Below are 17,627 nucleotides of genomic sequence, written 5' to 3' on the forward strand. Positions count from 1 at the left end.
CATCATCTACCATTTTATTTTATTTACATCTTTTTTTGATGATATAACTGCAGCACTTCCAAAACGTTATCCTGACGCCCCTCCCAGACAGAGGTGCTACCTGTTTATACTGAAGCTCTGGCCACTTTTTTCATTTCTTTCTCTTCATTCCTTTGCCCTCCTTTTCCCTGTGTTGTTGTACTCTCCAGACTGTTTACCTTTCACCTCATCTTTTATCTGCAATAGTTTCTTCCACTATAAAGTAGTTTTGTCTTGTATCCTGGTTTTCTTACTATATAAAACATATAATTTCTGCATCTGGCATTTCTTTGTATACTGTACATAGAACTGCTGTATTAAAAAAAAAAAAAAAAAAAAAAAAGGAAACGCTCTATAATCTTTCCTCGTCTTTATGATTTACTCTGTGCAATTTCCATTTATATGATTCAGTCTTTGCGTTTTATAACTCTCAGTTGCATTGTACTGCATCAAATTTATCAACATGTCATGACATACCTTACTGTTAATGTTATGCTATGCTGCTTTTATAATATCTTTTGCATGATGAATCTTTTTGCTATTTGTGTGCTAAAACAATTTTCCAGAGCAGTGTAGTTCATCCGGCCTGGACCTAGCAATGTGACTATACAATGTGACTATGCAATGATGCATATGTATATGGTACTTTTCTCCCATGATTTCATTGAAAATGGGCTCTGCCCAGCCCAACCATCCCAGCAATGAAATGAAAGTAAATACAGCTGGTGGAGACCTTCATTTTGACCCCTTCTGATTTATTGTTTGGTAAATCAGAAGGGGCAGGGGTCCCAGATCTTGAAGTGGGTAAGTATAGTGCTCTTCTTTTCTGCCTACTGTACTGTAGGCCTTTTATTTGGAGAAACTTTCAGGATCATGAAATCTACAAGCTAGTGTATTACTGTGTTGACTACAACCCCAGGACACCCATATTCCCTGTTAAGATGTATTCCTGATATGGCATGTTAACTATCTTAAAAACTGTCAGTATTGCTGATATTGCATGTTAACCACCGTAAACTGTCATTGGCATTATGAGATGATGTAGACTGAAGCCATAATATAAATCCATAATTTCACATATGAAGAAGTATATTGTGTTTGTGCAGAATGCTTTGCTACTACAAGTAGAATTATAGCTGATATGTCACATGACATCATTCCAAGTAGGTGTGCACAGAGAAGATGGCATCTGGGAATGTAAAACATTAAAAACACAATACAGACTTCTTGTTTTACAGAATGAGTTGCAGCTTTGTCTTCATACAGTGCAGCTGCTAAATGTTATCTGTATCTAGAAAAAATGTCACTTTCTGTGTAAGACCATTGAACTTTACTGTAAGCATTTTGATATCTGCTACAAACTGAAATTCTTGTTTGCCAGGCAGTGTTAGACTAATTCTTTTATTCAAGCATTACAACTTCTTGTTTCAGTTTCTTGCTTATACTTGTGGACTTGTAAGAGGAGCCTTGTCAAATCTGGGGATCTGCAGTACAGTAACAGCAGAAGTCACAGCAGTGCCATCTTGTAAGTATGTACAGGATTGTGTATGCACATGCAAAAACTTTACAGAAAATGACAGTAGCAGCTATATAATAAGTTGCATTGTATGTTTACTAGATCTCAGCTGAAAATATTTTTCTGTTTTAGTAGTTTTTGTTGGGCAATTTTGGAGCATTGAGACAGACATATTAATCAGTTTATCAGTGTACTGCCTTGACTGTAGATTGATGTATATGTATATTTATTACTTGGCAACAATGAATGAAGAGTTGGATTACAAAAGGAAAGCGTACAGGTGATTTAAAAAAACTAGTTATTTCATTGCTGAAGTCATCAAATGATGGATTTTAAATTAAGCATGTGCACAAATAAAACACTTGGATAACTTTTTGCAAGCAAAAAGTCAGTGGAAGCAGAATGTTTGTCCGTTAACAAAAGAATAAGATTTTCATTTCCCCTTATTTTTAGTTTGTTTGTTTGTGTCTTTCGGCATTTCCCGGTTAGGGGTCACCACAGCGGAACTCCGGTCCGCTAATGATTGGTAGTTGATTTTTACATCCCGAGTTACCAGCCCTGATGCACAATCTTCAACGAAGGTACACCCATTCACGCATGTCTCCACGCAGAAGACGCTCTAGCTGAGAATCGAACCGGACAGCGTTTTACTGTGAGGCAACAATGCTTACTTTTAGTAAATGTTTTAATATAATATTCTACTTTTAAACTCATCCCAGATTAATCTCTTATAATTTTCTTCCTCTTTCTATACTTAAAGTTGTTCTGTTGTAATCTTCTCACAGCTGTTTACTGATGAACTCAGACAAGGATGAAACATGTCTGTAGCTACTGGAGTCTTTCTTGTTGGCCTTGAGTTGTCATTCTAATAAACACCAGTAATAAGTGCACTGAAACACATTTGTAGGAGAAATGTGCATTTCTACTTTGATTCATTGCAAGTATTTTTTGTGCAGGTGGTGCTCCTTTGCCAAGGTCACTCTATTTGGATATTGTGTGCCTTTGCTATGGAACTTTGTCTCTGTCTTTCTCTCTTTGTGTCTTCTAGTTGTCCACTTTATTGAGCAGTTTGTTTAACTTGAAAGGCCTCATTGTACTCGGCATGCATATTTTGTTAGCTAACCCTATAAGCAGTGATTTTTTTCTCTTGTTTTCATAAATGAAAATGCTATATGCAAATATTAATCAGTGGTGTATATTAGTCAGGGCGGCCACAGTGGTGCAGCGGTTATCGTTGCCGCCTCACAGCAAGAGGTTCTCCGGTTCGATCCTCAGCTGGGGTGCCTTCTGTATGGAGTCTGCATGTCCTCCTTGTGGTCACGTGGGTTTCCTCTGGGTGCTCCAGTTTCCTCCCACATCCCAAAGACATGCTGTAGGTGGATTGGACACTCTAAATTGGCTCTAGGTGTGAGAGTGTGCATGTGTGTGCCTTCTGTTGAAGGTTGGGTGCCAGGCTGGCAACGCGACACCATAAAACTCCACTGCTAATCATGAGCGGATAGGTGATCTGCTGTGGCGACCCCTAACCGGGAAAAAGCCGAAAGAAGAAAAAGTTGTATATTAGTCAGACTTGCAATAATTTTCATATTATAAAATGAAAAAAATCAGGATGCCTTCTAAATAGGAAGAAACATGACCTATCAGGGCCTCTGGAATTACTGTTTAACTGTAGCCTCCAAACAGGCTTCATGCCTCATGAATGGAGAACAGCAAGAGTCATTCCTCTGCACAAAGGTGGGCCATCTACTGACCCTGGAAACTATAGACCCATATGTCTCACTAGTCTTATATGTAAAGCCATAGAAAGAATTGTCATGGAAATGTTCAATGGAGATGTACTAAATCTCCAGACATTGGACTCAACCCAGTTTGGTTTCATCAAAGGCAGGTCATGCCTACTTAACCTGGGGGGCTTCTTTGAGAAGGTAACAAAAGCAGTGGATGAGGGTAAAATGGTTCACACTGCCTACATTGACCTGGCCAAGGCATTTGACACAGCACTCCACTCTGGCATTGTTGACCGACTCAAAAGTTGGGTACAAATTCATGCGTCACCCAGTGGATACCCAACTAGCTCACAGACAGGACCCAGGAAGTTAGACATGCGGAGTCCACCTCTACAAAGAGGCCAGTCACAAGTGGAGTCCCTCAGGGATCAGTCCTTGGACCGCTCCTTTTTGGCATTTACTTCTCTGAAGTCAAGGCCAATGTCAGTGGTCTCTGGTTGACTAAATTTTCAGATGAATGCAAATTAGGAGATGTCATTGAATCTCCCACTGACACAAATGTTCTCCAGGAAGAGCTGACACAGACAAACAACTGGTGTCAGACATGGACTAAAACTAAATGCCAAGAAATGCATAATAGTATCCTTTAGGAAGTCATTCATCCCCGGTAATTATCATATTTACAACACACCCCTTAGAGTTGACCCAGTAGTCAGGGACTTAGGGGCACAAATAGATAGTAATCTAGCCTTTGACCATCACGTGTCTACAGTAGTGAGGAAATCATTCTGTGTTGCGAAACTTATAAACAAAGGTATGGCATCCAAGTCCAAGGAAGTCATTGTTCCACTGTATTCAGCATTCATAAGACCTATCGTTGAGTACAATGCCCCCTTTGGTATGTACATAACCAGGCATATCCAACAAATGGAATGTCCACAGTGGTTCTTTACTAAAAGTATACAGGACATAAGTAAAATGTCCTGTGCAGACTGCCTCAAGGCCCTATCCCTGTATTCTGTCTCCTACAGGATTTTAAGGAGAGAGCTATGCCTGGCATACAGGGCATTGTCGAACCTCACTCTTATGGACTTCCTGCATATCCCCAAAACAAACAGCACCAGAATTTCCCGTTCTAAAGACTTAAACCTTGCCTGTGCTGGAGAGAGAGATATGTATCCCAGAGACTACCCTGTCAGTGGAACAGCTCCCCATCCATGTGAAGCAGAGTTCCTCTCTAACCCAATTCAAGTGCAACTTGGACAGTTGGATGGGGAGCAGGAAATTCATCCCTGGTTTGACACCTACGTCTCTAATGGACACGGGCAACATGTAGATGGGTCATCTCCCAAACCCCTGCTTACACTTATCAAGGATATGAGAAATTGTCAGAGGTTTGGGATGCATGGCTATGCTTAAAAAGGCCCTTGTGGTCGTTAGCCTAGTAAACACCTATGAACCTATAAAAAGATAAAATGATGGAAAGCAGAATGACAAGTGACAAGCATGTGAAATTATGGCTCAGAATTGCAGAAACAAGGGGACATTATGCATTGCTTCAAGAGGTTGGTCACTCTTAACCTAGTCTGTCAAGATTCATAGGTAGTCACTAGGTGTGTAATCCAGCAGACCACTGAGGAGCCTTTCCCAATTTCCCATATGCTCCAGAGCGCTGTTAATTGACTTGTTCAGAGTTGTACAGTAGGTAAGTGGAAGCTAAGAGAATCTAACCCCGGATAACAGGAAATGACTCATTAGCAGCTCATAGCCTTAATCCTTTGTGCCAATATGTTTGAATAAACCTGTATCTTTAGTGTTTAGAGTTTAATCTGGGATGTAATTTTGGTTTCAGGAGATTAGGAAATGACTGGTAACAAGTGGTATTTTATGAGGCGCAACCTGAAGCTGAAACGCACCTAGTTAATGTGAGGAGAGTAATAAGTAAATGATCACGAGGCTGTGGAAAACATTTTGCAGAAGGTATGCTGGAAGTGACTGGACAGAAGTTGGTGGTATTGGGAGTAGAGCTGTTACTTCAAACAGATGATCCCACAGCAGATGTTTTCTGTGACTTCTTGAGGGAGCAGTATGATGCAGTGTGGCCTTTCCAAAAAACTTTGATGGATGTACAAAACAAATCAGTGGAGTTGAGCAGTGAAGTAGTCTGTCAAGCCTGGTTACATTAGAGGAAGTGGAGGGAAGGAAATTTTGCTCCTGGGTGAGACTTTGGAAGTTGAGGATGGATTTAGTTGCTTGGAGTTTGCAGAAACCATGATAGGTGCAATGGACTGGCCACTCTAAAGGACTGTTGGACACTTGAAAGGCATATGGATTTGACAGTGTCTGTGGTTTATAGAGCATATGGAGAATTCAGAGTTATACTGGAACATTGTTGCAGCCTTAATGAGCAGGTGAAAGAATAACTGTTTGTGGGTTACCAGTTTATGTGGATCATAATTTCTTGGCGGCAACCATGTAAAAGGGGGTATAGTTTCTGGCTGTCATAAATGTATACTGATGGCATAATATAAAATAAAAGTTATTTTTTGTAATGTTAAAGGTGTAATTTCCAAATGGGATGGAGATTATCTACTGCAGCTTATTCTCCAAATGGACAGGGCACAGTGCTGCGACAATCACTGGATTATGCCAGAGAGGAAATCAATAGTGATGGAACCTGTTACAAGTGCAAAAGTTAAGTTATAGGGCTATGATTGGGAGCAGGAGCCTGAGCAAGGCGAAGGTGAGGCCAACTGAACATGCTTATTTAAAGGTATGTACTAGGAAGAGAGATGTTATTTGGCAAGATCAGTAGGCCTGGAGTTATGGACACTGTTCGTATATCGATATTTATCTTTTGGTAAGCAATGTAATGTGTTTTGAACTGTGACAAAGGGAAAGGCGATTTACATGTATTAAATGTCTTGTATGTTTCTTTATAATTGAATAGTGGATAGAGTAGCGACACTGCTCAAGGTGAATAAATAACTCTTATTACTTAAACTGCTCCTTATTATGGAGCTGTCTAGGCAACATTGATCTAAGAGTGTAAAAAAGACTGATAATTAGAATAGAATAGAATATATATATATATAAATAGGTGTTGTGTAGATGTAGTATTTAATCTAGGATGACAGCCTTTTAATTTTTCTTCATTTGGTGTATTAAAAGAGTGGATCAGCAAAGTATTGTATGAGAAAATAGGATTATGGCATACTGTTCTAGTGCGTGATGTGTACAGTTTTGCTTTGGTGTTCAGCTGCTTCAGGTTAGTAGGTTGAGCTTGAGGACTTAGCTGAAAAATTAAGATGCATGTCTTTGGTGTTATCACGTGATGGGAAAGGATTGTTGAGTTCCAGGAGTATGATGAACAGGGTGACACATTGGAAAGTTATGAGGACACGAGGGTAAAAGGCTATAGACATGAATGCGATTCTTGATATTAAAGTAGACATTAGCCTGGTATATGATATAATACAGAAAAATGATGTTTAATTAGCTGTCAGAACAGTTGAGGAATGGAGAGTGAATACATCTGGGATATTGGATTCTTTGTCCTTCCTCCTGCTCTTTATATTTACAACTTTGGTCCAAGTATATTAATGGAAAGATGCAATTTCTGCCTGGCAAAGGGGTAGGAGATGGTCGATTTAGCAAGAAAGTTCATGATGTATCGTTAAACTAATTTATTGAGTATGAAGCAATTTTATGTAAATATCTTTCTCTGTAAATAAGATGTTCACCACATGGATCATCACTGCATTAGCCTAAGCTCATTGGGCCTTGCCCCCTGCACTGGCCAGCTTCCCAGACCTTTGGATACCCTCCATGTACTTCAGTTGCTAGGAGCAGTTGAAGTCCTCCATATATAAGAGCCAAAATACTCCAGAGCTTTTTTGCCACCAATGTGAGTGCTTCTTTGTCAGGTGCAGCAATTTTTCAAGAGCTGAGAAAATGAGTCCTTTTTAGGGAAAGACTTCTTGTTTTATTTATATGAGAAAAAATTTTACTTTTTTGTCTGATAAATTAACATAGTTTTGAAACCAAAGTGACTTGGGCTGTCATTGTATTGTGATAATGGAGTTGTCATGTTGGTACTTGTGTTAAACTTTTTTGTGAGAAAAAAAGATGATTTTTTGACCAAAAACTATTATATTTATTGAAGTTTTTTATATTTGGGTCTGGATATTTTGCTTATGGGGGACTTGTTTTACTTACCTCAGAACTACTTGTTTTCTAATATTCTCCTTACCAACTCCTCAAGGCTTCAGTACCCATATTTTAGAGTTCTTCTCTGGTTTACTGAGCAGTCTGACTCCACAGTTGTACCTTTCCTGGCACACAAAATGAAAAAAAAAAACCTGAGTCTTCAAGGGTCAGACTGACTCCTGCTTTGACTTAGATGATGGTGAATGACTCTTCTGTGGACAATTGTTGTACCTCAGACCACCCATCTTGTTTCCCTGGTTCTCTTGGCATAGCTTTCCAAGCCATCAAAAACTGGATAGCCATGTCTTCTGCAGCTGTAGGGATGCCCTTATAAGGCAAAGGAGAGACACTGCTGTCATTGTCTGGGGAAGGGACAGTAAAGGGTCTTTACCTGACTGGGGTGGAGTCGTGGATGCTAAGTCCTGTGTGGCTAAGGGTCTGACTTTGTTTGGGGAGAATGTGCTTAGAATCAGGTGACTGGAAGTTTTTTTTTTAGGAAGATTTACTTGGGATTTGCCAAGGAACTGATTAGTACTATTTCCTCATCTTTGCAATCTTTAATTAAAAAAAAAAAAAGAAAAGAGTTCCTTCTCATTATAATATAACTTTTCAGTCACAAGAGCAGTCATGGAAGAGAAAAGGGTACATCCGGGAGTTTCTTCTAAGTCTGAGTATTCCAGTTCTGAGAAAAGTATAGTTTCAGACTTTCCTGCCAAAGAAATTTCTTTCACTGACTCATTTAGTATGAAAGGTATTTCAGCAGGATCAGAATAAAATTAAAACTATTCACAGCTGTCCCTCACCACTGAAACAACACAAGAACCAGAAAAGTGGTGTGGTATGGACTAAAACAGACACCCAGATCCAGTGAAACCACTGTATAATTAAAAAAAAAAAAAAAAACTCTTTTATTAATAACTTATTCTTTGGATTGTTTTATTAAGCGCTTTTGCTCACTCTTATTACATGGATTTCACTGGAACTGAAATTAAACAAATGCCACATTCTTTTAAATGGAATTACCAAAATTAATTAATTATTGAATTAACACTAGCAAATTGATTAATAAGTAGAAAAACACAGTTTTTAGAGAGACCACAGATCTTGAAACCATTTTTGAAGGGATAGAACCCAAAAAGATCATTACAGTCCAACCAATTCATACAACTATTAAAACCAAAATAATACATTAGAAACTTAGTCATATAGTGACTTTTTAATGATTTTATAATATCAATAAATGTATAAGCCTTTTGTGTAGTAAATCCACATAGAACAGGTGTTGAATAGAAATGTTAGAAACAGTAATAGAAAGACCATAACAAACTTAGAAAGTTAGAGAATTATGAAAAAAATTAACAAAAAAATACTTCCCTATTAAATCACTACTTCTCTGCACATATTTTTAAAATAGGTGCAATAGAAACAGTGTCATTTAAACCAGGGGGTGTAGTAGCATCTATCTTGAGCTGCCAAAGCATCTTTCTTAAGTTCTAACTTGTTCTCCCAAAAACCTCCCTTGCATTCATGTTGTTTATGCTCTATTATACCAAAAATGAGAGCCAGAACAAAATTCCTGTGGCACAGAAAATGCATTATGATTTGTTACAGCTATGAATGGAAGAATCTGCTTCTGTTCCTCCTGTGTTGCCTGCTTTAGGAGAATGATTTTCTCACTGCATCCAGTCTTCCTTACAGACAACCTTCTGCCCCTAAGACGACTGACAAGTTATATAAGGTGCCTCTGGCACACACACACCCATTTTCTAATCCTAGAGCAGACCCAGCAGTCATTTCTCTGTCAAAATCTGCCTCTTAACAGGTTACTCTTACTAATCCCATTCCCCTCTGACAAAGATGGAAAAGCAATGGATACGTTGAAGAAGAAAATGTATTCTTTTAGTACTTCAGGATTTTGGACCATCAGGCTCATAGGTTTGAAGTTCTTACTTGTGTCTTTTGAGAATATGCAGAAGTTAGTGGTTAAGGTTACTTTTTCTGAGATATTGGTTATCAAAGTTGGTTGAAACCATTTTCCCTATTTTCTATTAAATACAGATTATTTAGGGGGACTTAATAATAATCCACAAATGTTTTTCCTGATTGGTATGATACCAGTGTGGGTGCTGCTAAAGTAGAACATTCAATTGATACTAGAAAAAATAATTATATGGCTGACATTAGAAAGTGTAATTCAAGAGTAATGGAAAACTGTTTTTATTTTGGGGCTGGTAGTTGGTGGAATACACTACCTTTAAAAATTAAGAAATTAAATACTGTTTCCCAATTTAAGCAAGGATTGGACAGTTTGGCGGGTGATAGGTCTTTTAATCTTAGATTGTATGGAGGCAAATTCATTGAAGGCTTTAATAGGCTGTGAATTTGACTTGCGTAACATTGTAATATTAAAAGTTATATAACAGTTTCTAAGGTGTCTAAGCATATTTTAAAATCTGTGTATGATGTAGCAGCTTTTTTTCCTGTAGGGCTGCTGCATTTGGATAGTTTTTAAGGAGTTTTGCTTGTTGGCTTCTTTTTCAAAAGTCTTCCAGAGTATATTAAATCTGAGACTGAAATCTCACCCTTAGTTAAGGAGATTCTGTATGGCCTTTCTGCAGCTAAGGTACTGAAGAAGTATAATAAAAAGGAAATGAGTCAATGAGTGATTCAGATTTCCCAGATCTCCTTTTTCAGACCAAATAATTGATCTGATGTCTTTCTTCTAACCATTCCTCAATGTAAAGTTTACTCTTCTATTTTTCATTACATATACCCTCCCACTTTGTCTTTCTCCACTTTTACATTTGGGGTTTTCCACTTAAAATAAGATGCATCTTTTATTATTCTGTTATAGGCAAACTTTTTATCTCTTTTGTTACAATTATATACGTAATAATGGGTTCCTATTAGATTGTCGAAACTCAGTTTACGCGAATACGAAATCATCGACACGTATTGCATGAAATATGTAATCTTCGAACATGCAAAACCGCGAAATTCGAAATGTCGAAGTGTTTTGGTTGGCCCATCTGCAGTATAGCTCCGTAACGTAAGTGTGCGATAGTTACAGACCTTAGGGTTAGGGTGCGGGTTAAGGTAAGTGTATAGATAGGTAATGTGTGTAAGCTTTAATGTAGTGTTAGAAGTAGGGTTTTGTTAAATGTATTTGTGTATTATTTTGTTTGGGTATATCTCCGTAGGGGAAGTGTGCGGTAGTTACGGACCTTAGGGTTAGGGAGGGATTAAGGATAGTGCATAGATAGTGGTGTATGTGGGGTTTAGTGTAGGGTTAGAAGTTGAGTTTTGGTGCTTTACTTTAGGGTTAGGAGTAGGGTTTGGTTAGTGTATGTATGTGGTTTATTTATTTTGTTTGGGTAGGTAGTATGTAGCAGGTGGTGGGGTTGGCCGACTATGAACGTTCGACATTTTAAATTTCGCGGTTTAGTGCGTTTGGTATTTTCGCAGTTCGAGTAATACGTGTCACTGTTTTGGTATTCGATGTAATGGATTTTCGTTCATTTAATATAGACCCATAAAAATTATGTGTAATAATAGTAAACTTTCTTTCTTTTATAGTCTTTTTTTATGTTTTTTGTGATGATCAGGATGTTGGCTAAACCATCCGGGTTTGTGTATTGTTTGTTCTCACAAGCTTCCAAATTCAAATGTGCATGAAAAATGCATTTATTGCTTGGGGCCTTCTCATTTAGAGGTGGTATGCTTGATTGGTGAAGCCTTCATGCAAAGAGCCATAGTGGAGAGGAGGAATAATCTTATTTTAAAGGGTCGCCTACAGCCAACCCCAGAAAAAAAAGACCTTATCCTCTTTAGTAAAGTCAGCGACTACTACTTACCATTCCTCCTCCTCCAAAAAGGCAATCAAAACCAAAGAAAAACAAGAAAGATAGAAAAAGATCAAATATTCTAAGATGAGATCTCTGGATTCGACACCCTCATTGGCTTTGACTCCTCCAGCAAAGATATGTAAACCTTTGGAGCCAGTGCTGTTTTCAGATCTGATAATTATTGGATCTATAACACCACCTAATTTTTCACCGGAGCCTGTTAGCCCTAGACTGTGGTTCCCCCTATTTTACAAGATGGACATAGATATCCATCCAGGCCTCCATCTGCTTCTTCCTTAAGATCAGCTAGATCCTCTTAAGAGTCTTGCCGAAGCTGACATTGACAAGATGATGAGGTGTTTCCTTCAAACTCTGTTCCAGTCGGGGATGCTCTCTGTGCCAGCCACTGTCTCATCTGGAGGGAAAGTCTCTTCCCCTTGATCTTTAATAGCTCTTTTTCTTGGATTGATTCCTGGCCCAGGGTGAGTCTGAAGTAGAACTGGCATTACTTTCCTCAACCCCAATTAAGTTCTTTGATGAGGTCTGCTCTGGCACAGTCAGAGCCTTCTGAGTCTTGGAGCTGGATTGCTGGCTGTGACTCCACTAGGATGGGATCTGATCCAAGGTCTTCAGATTCTTTCCTTTCCTTTAGGAGCAGTGGTGCTTGATAGTTTGGCTCTGGTATCAACCTGTGTTCCTAGTTGGATGACTTCCAGGGTTGAGCCACCTTTAAAAGTTTCTGCTTCTTCAGCAAGTTTCCCTGGATACATCTCGAGCTTGACATTCAAGGCTTTCAAGAAAGGGCACACTCAGAGAAAGATCTGCCCTTTTGGAGCTGGATCAAACATATCCCCAGAAGATTTTCCAGGGTTTGAAGCCTGCTCTCCCTGTCCTATCTGGACAGTCAGTTTTTGAAAGCTTTGAGCCTGTTCTCTCTAGAGAGAGAATATCCATTTCTGAGTCTTCTCCTGAACCTCCCAGAGTAGAGGTTCACTAGAAACATGAGTGTAACAGGAGGCATTTAGATTCTCCCCCCATGGAATCCTCAACCAATGACGCTGATTTTGATAAAGGAGAGCATTATCCTAGATCCCTGTTGAGGACGTCTCATTCTGAAAGATTCTTGAACTTCTTGGGCAGATGCAGGTCTTCCCAAGATCCTTCACCAGAGGGATCAATGTTCCTCAGAGCTTTCAGATGTTTTTTGTTTTGCTTTTGCAGTCCTGACTTGTGGTATTTCCCATCCCTTCAGCTGGCCCAACTACCAAAGAAAAATCTCCCTCCTCCTATAGCCGGCAGACACCCTGACTGACATCAGTATGTTCAGGTATAAGGGGAGTCTGCCGACGTCATGATCTAAGTTCTTTCTTTCAGTCAGAGCCTGAAGCAGAGACTCAGTGTGTCAGTTGGTCCGCACCAGAGAGAAGACTTCAGAAAACTAAGTACACCTTTGAGGAACACTTTCTATATTTTTTGTCCATGTCTGAGAAAATTATCTCAGTTGTGGTAAACAGATTCCACACTGAGACTTCCATTCTTTTTGTCTAACTTGCTTAGGCCCAGATCTGCATCCAATTCAATTTTAGAAGTATTAGATGTAGGGCCAAGATTTTAGCTAGGCACCTCAGAAAAGTGTCAGATAGACAACATGTTATGGTGTCTGCCAGTCTATCCAAAGCCAGTTTATCTAAGCGTAAGTGGGAGAAGGAAAACCACCCCAGGCTTATGGCCTCAGATGACGTCTGCTCATTGTTGGCCAGTTCTCCCAGGCTTATTAAACTGAAGAAGGTGAGGTGCTTTTGCAGCCTCTTTCCACGACTGACGTGGTGGCACAGGCCTCTATTGAAATCCATTTGGAGTCCAAGATGCCTTTGGGTCCCTCGACATCTACCCAAGCCTTGGGTCTCAGTTAGTCAGTCAGGATCGGGACCGCTCTGCAGGTCTCAGCTTCAGACGACCACAGTACAGGTGATGCTGCGTGGCGCCAGATCTTGACATCGACCATTCTTCTGAGGGAGACTAGCATCTGTGCTTTGGACATCACCAGGGCCTAAAATGTAAGCTACTTCTAGGCAAGTGGCTTCTACTCAACCCCAGCCAAGGCCTACTGGCTCCCATTCACAGGTTTATCAGCAGGACCTTGTGAGATTGGCAGAGGACCTTATTTCCATTGGTGGAGGCAGGCAACCCCATTCTGTATTCTCCCTAGTAAAAAGAAAGAGATCCCCTCCTAGAAGTCCTTTCTGATCACTGTGAATCAGATGAGGAGTCTGACCAAGGCATTCTGTTTTTGAAGAGGGCCTGTCCATTGAATCATTTAAAGCCTCAGACTCTGAAGAGAAATCTGACTTTTGCTTCCCTTCCTGAGGATTTATCTTTCAGGGAAACTCTGCACACATTGAGGGAACATTTCCAGTAGGAAGCCCAGGATTACCCTTGGTCCAAGAAAAGGATAAAGAAATTTCTCCGCCTCCCAGAACATAAACCCCTCACCATCCCTCCTGTTTTGGAGGTTGTGGATGATATTTTTCTGGACTCTTCCTTGAAGCCAGACTCCCTCCCTCCTGCCCCTAGAAAACCTGACAGATTTTATAGGGCTTTGGATTCTCATAAACATCTCTTTAAGAATCCTGCAGTTGACCCGGAGGTAATGACCACCAGCCCAAAGGAATCCCCAGCAATCCTTTGCCCACAGATAAAGCACAGTCCTAGATAGATTTGGCAAAAAGGTTTATACTTCTAGCACCTTATCGATGAGGGCATTAAACTGCCAATTCCACATGATAAAATATCAGGAGACTTTTACTGGCTCAGATGAGATGGAAGCTTTTGACTTTAGAGAACAAGGGGCTCTCTCAGGAGTTACTGGACCTTTTAATTCCAGCTCCCAGATGGCAGAACATTCCCTCCACTGTGGATATGATGCTATGGAAGCCACCAGCCAGGCTGCAGCTACAGGCTCTGTAATTAGGAGACATGCAAGGCTGAGGGAACAGTCCATCTCAGAGCACGTCACATCAAATCTCTTGGATGCCCCCTTAGACAGGGAATTCCTCTTTGGCCCCAAAGCAGAAGCTTTGCTCTAAAAAAAAAATGGAAGACAAGGCAAGTCTGTGCAGACTGTTAAAGATTTTCTGCAGGTTCAGCCCCCCTCATTTCAATAGAAGCTATAATTTCAAGCATTGGTACTTTCCCTCCCAATCTAAGGCTAGGCAAATAGTGCTAGAGGCAGCACCAAAGACCCACGCAATGGCATTTAGAAATGTCTAGGCCAGGGAATTCCAGACCACAGGCCCCTGGTAGGGAACAATCATGACTCTTACGTGATAGTTCCCCCTCCTTTACCCTCCCTCTCTGACTCGGAGGAAGGCTAGCATTATTCCAAGTGAAATAGTCCCTCATAACGTCAGATCAGTGGACACTGACAATCATTTCAAGGGGCTACAAGCTCAAATTCAAGCAGCCCTTGAAGCCATTAGGTTTCTCAGACATTCCCCCAAACCAAAGGGCAAAGGCTGTTTCCCAGATAGAGAGTCTACGTGCCCAGGGATCAGTGGAAATGGTCCCAGAACACCAAAAAGGAAGGGGGTTCTACTCCACACTCTTCCTAATTCCCAGTAAGGAAGGCACATGGCAGCCTATACTGGACCTGTATGCCCTCAGCCAATTCCTACAGTTCCCAAAATTCAAGAATGTTGACCCTTCAAAAACTCTTGCCCATGATTTCTCCAAAGGCTTTCATGGTTACCCTAGATCGAAAGGATACAGACCTGCATATTCCCATAGAGGAATTGCACAGAATCTTTTGCACTTCAAAGCAAGTACCAGGCACTATCAATTTTGTGTTCCACCCTTTGCCTTGTTTACTGCTCCCAGGTTCTTCACAAAAATGCTTAGCTCCTCTAATTGCCTTCTGCAGAACAAAGGGGGGGTGCAAATTTACCCCTATATGGACAATTGCCTTATCCAGCCTACAGGCTTGACAAAACATAGCTCAGACTTGATTTTCACCCAGAACCTGTGTTCTTAGGGGCCCTGCTAGATTCCACACTCCAAAAGGCTTTCTTGCCTCTGGATAAGGTCTCCTTCCTGACTCTGTACTTTCAAAAAATCATGGACAGGAACTTTCTCGCAGCCAGAGAGTACCTCAGGGCTCTGGGGTACATTGCCTCTTGCATCCTCATGATTCCCTCGGCCAACCTACATATGAGGAAACTCCAGTGGTACCTCAAGAATGCATGGTGTCAGCATGCACAAACACTCTCAACCAAGATCAAACTGATTCCTTGCCAAAAGGAGAAATTTGCATGGTGGTCCGTGGCTTGCTTTCTCAACCTGGTTCTCCCCTTCAGATTCCCCTCCAAGGAGCAAACACTGACCACAGATGCCTCAGAGGTAGCCTGGAGAGCACACTTCAGCCACTTCCAGATGCAAGGGAAGTGGGACCACAACCTCAGAGAGAAACACATACATTTAAAGGAACTTATGGCAGTACAAAAAGGTCTGCTAGCCTTCCGAGAGAAATGGAAACCAGGGGTGCTAGTGATGAAAACAGACAATACCACAGTCATGTAGTACATAAACTTACTCTTACCCTGTCTGTCACCTAGCAGTGGATGCTTGGGAAACTGCACACTCCATGGAGTTGCACCTTTTGGCACAGTAACTGCCAGGTGTGCACACCAACTAACAGATCACCTCAGCAGAAGTCTGTCAGACCCTCCATGAGTGACAACTGCATTGGGAAACCTTTCTCAGCATAGCCAAAAAGTGGGGAATGATTCAAATAGACCTCTTCACCACTGGGGAAAATGCTCAATTGAAAAGGTTTTGCTCCAGGGACACAAATTCAGCCTGGAAGACAGATGTGTTCTCATTGCCATGGTCAGGCCTCTTAATCTGTGCCTTTCCTCCAATCCCTCTGCTCTCCAGGGTGCTCTTAAAGATAAGGGAAGGGGGCCAGGGCTGACACAACCTCAGACAGGCCTGGGCAGCAGTAGTACCCTCTGCTGCTCAGCTTAACCAGTGCAAAACCATGGCAGCTGCCACAGAGATTTGATCTTCTGACAAAAAGCAATGGAAACTTTGTGCACCCCAGCCTGCATACTCTCAAATTATCAGAATGGAGGATGCCTTAACATCTTGCAGGGATCCTATCCTGGACAAACAGGAAATCTTATTTGGCTAAATGGAAGAGTTTCTCCCTTTGGTGTGGGCAACATGCTCAAAATACTCATCTAGCCAATCACAGTCATCCTGTGCTATCTGTCATGTCTGTTTGACAAAGACCTGTCTTACTCCTCCGTAAAGATTCATGCCTCTGCAAACTTGGCCCACATTGCTGCTCAACCCCCTATCTTTTCTCACCCTGTTATGAAATATTTTCGTAGGGGGTGATCCTCATCATGCTACCCAGAAGGCTTCCAGCCCCACCCTGGGACCTTAATTTTGTTTTGGAAAATCTTACTCTTCCACCATTTGAACCATCCGTCTCCGCTGATTTAAAATTCTTGACATGGAAGACTACATTCTTGTTGGCTATCACTTCTGTTAGAAGGGTTTCTGAACTGCAGGAAGTCATGGCAGTGGAACCTTTCCTCATCTTCCAGAGTCTCTCGCATGACTAATCCCTCCTTTATGCTGAAAGTGGAGACAACCACCTCCTTAAATCAAGCCATGCATCTGCCTACTTTCTTCCCCAAACCAGAAAACACAGGAGGAAGAATTCTTCATTCCTTGGATGTGCATAGATAACTCTGTTACTATCTTGACAGAACAAAGACTTTGAGAAAATCAAACCAGCTTTTTCTGGTCTTTGCCATCAGTTCTGAAGGGAAACCAGTTTCCAAACAGACCATTTCTAAATGGATCTCTTGCTGTATCTTCTGTTACAGCCATCATGGTAAGAAGCCACCTGATGTTGTCAAGACGCACTCTATTAGGGCAACTGCTGCCTCTATTGGTTTCCTAAAAGTGGTACCCACCGTGGGCATCCTGGAGGCTGCTACCTGGTTTTCAGTGCATACCTTCATCAAACATTACCACTTATTAGCCTTCTCCAAGTCCAGAGCAAGATTTGTCACTGCTATTCTGCAGGGAATCCTTTCCTCACCTTGATCCACATTCCACCCTTCTTCTCAGCTTTGGGAATCACCTCACAAGTCAGGACTGCAACAGTGAAACATGAAGAATATAGTACAGACGTATATACTTACCATAAATGTAGATATTCAAGTGTATTCACTGTTGCAGTATTCTTTCCATCCCTCCTTCCCCCCCTAGCCTACAGGGTAGGCTTGAACAAGCTTCATC

At 41.0% G+C, this 17,627-nt stretch overlaps 1 long non-coding RNA gene across 1 annotated transcript in view; it reads left to right on the forward strand.

The window, feature by feature from the left end:
• The first annotated feature begins 1,449 nt into the window (after positions 1 to 1,449).
• Positions 1,450 to 17,627, forward strand: part of LOC122803359 — a 30,312-nt gene continuing 14,134 nt past the window's right edge. Inside the window, exon 1 of the long non-coding RNA XR_006365110.1 lies at positions 1,450 to 1,543. This is a non-coding gene — a long non-coding RNA (uncharacterized LOC122803359). The remainder of the gene's footprint in view (positions 1,544 to 17,627) is intronic.

Source organism: Protopterus annectens, chromosome 5.part1 (assembly GCF_019279795.1).
Source record: "Protopterus annectens isolate FY-2018-M chromosome 5.part1, PAN1.0, whole genome shotgun sequence".
NCBI lineage: Eukaryota > Metazoa > Chordata > Ceratodontiformes > Protopteridae > Protopterus > Protopterus annectens.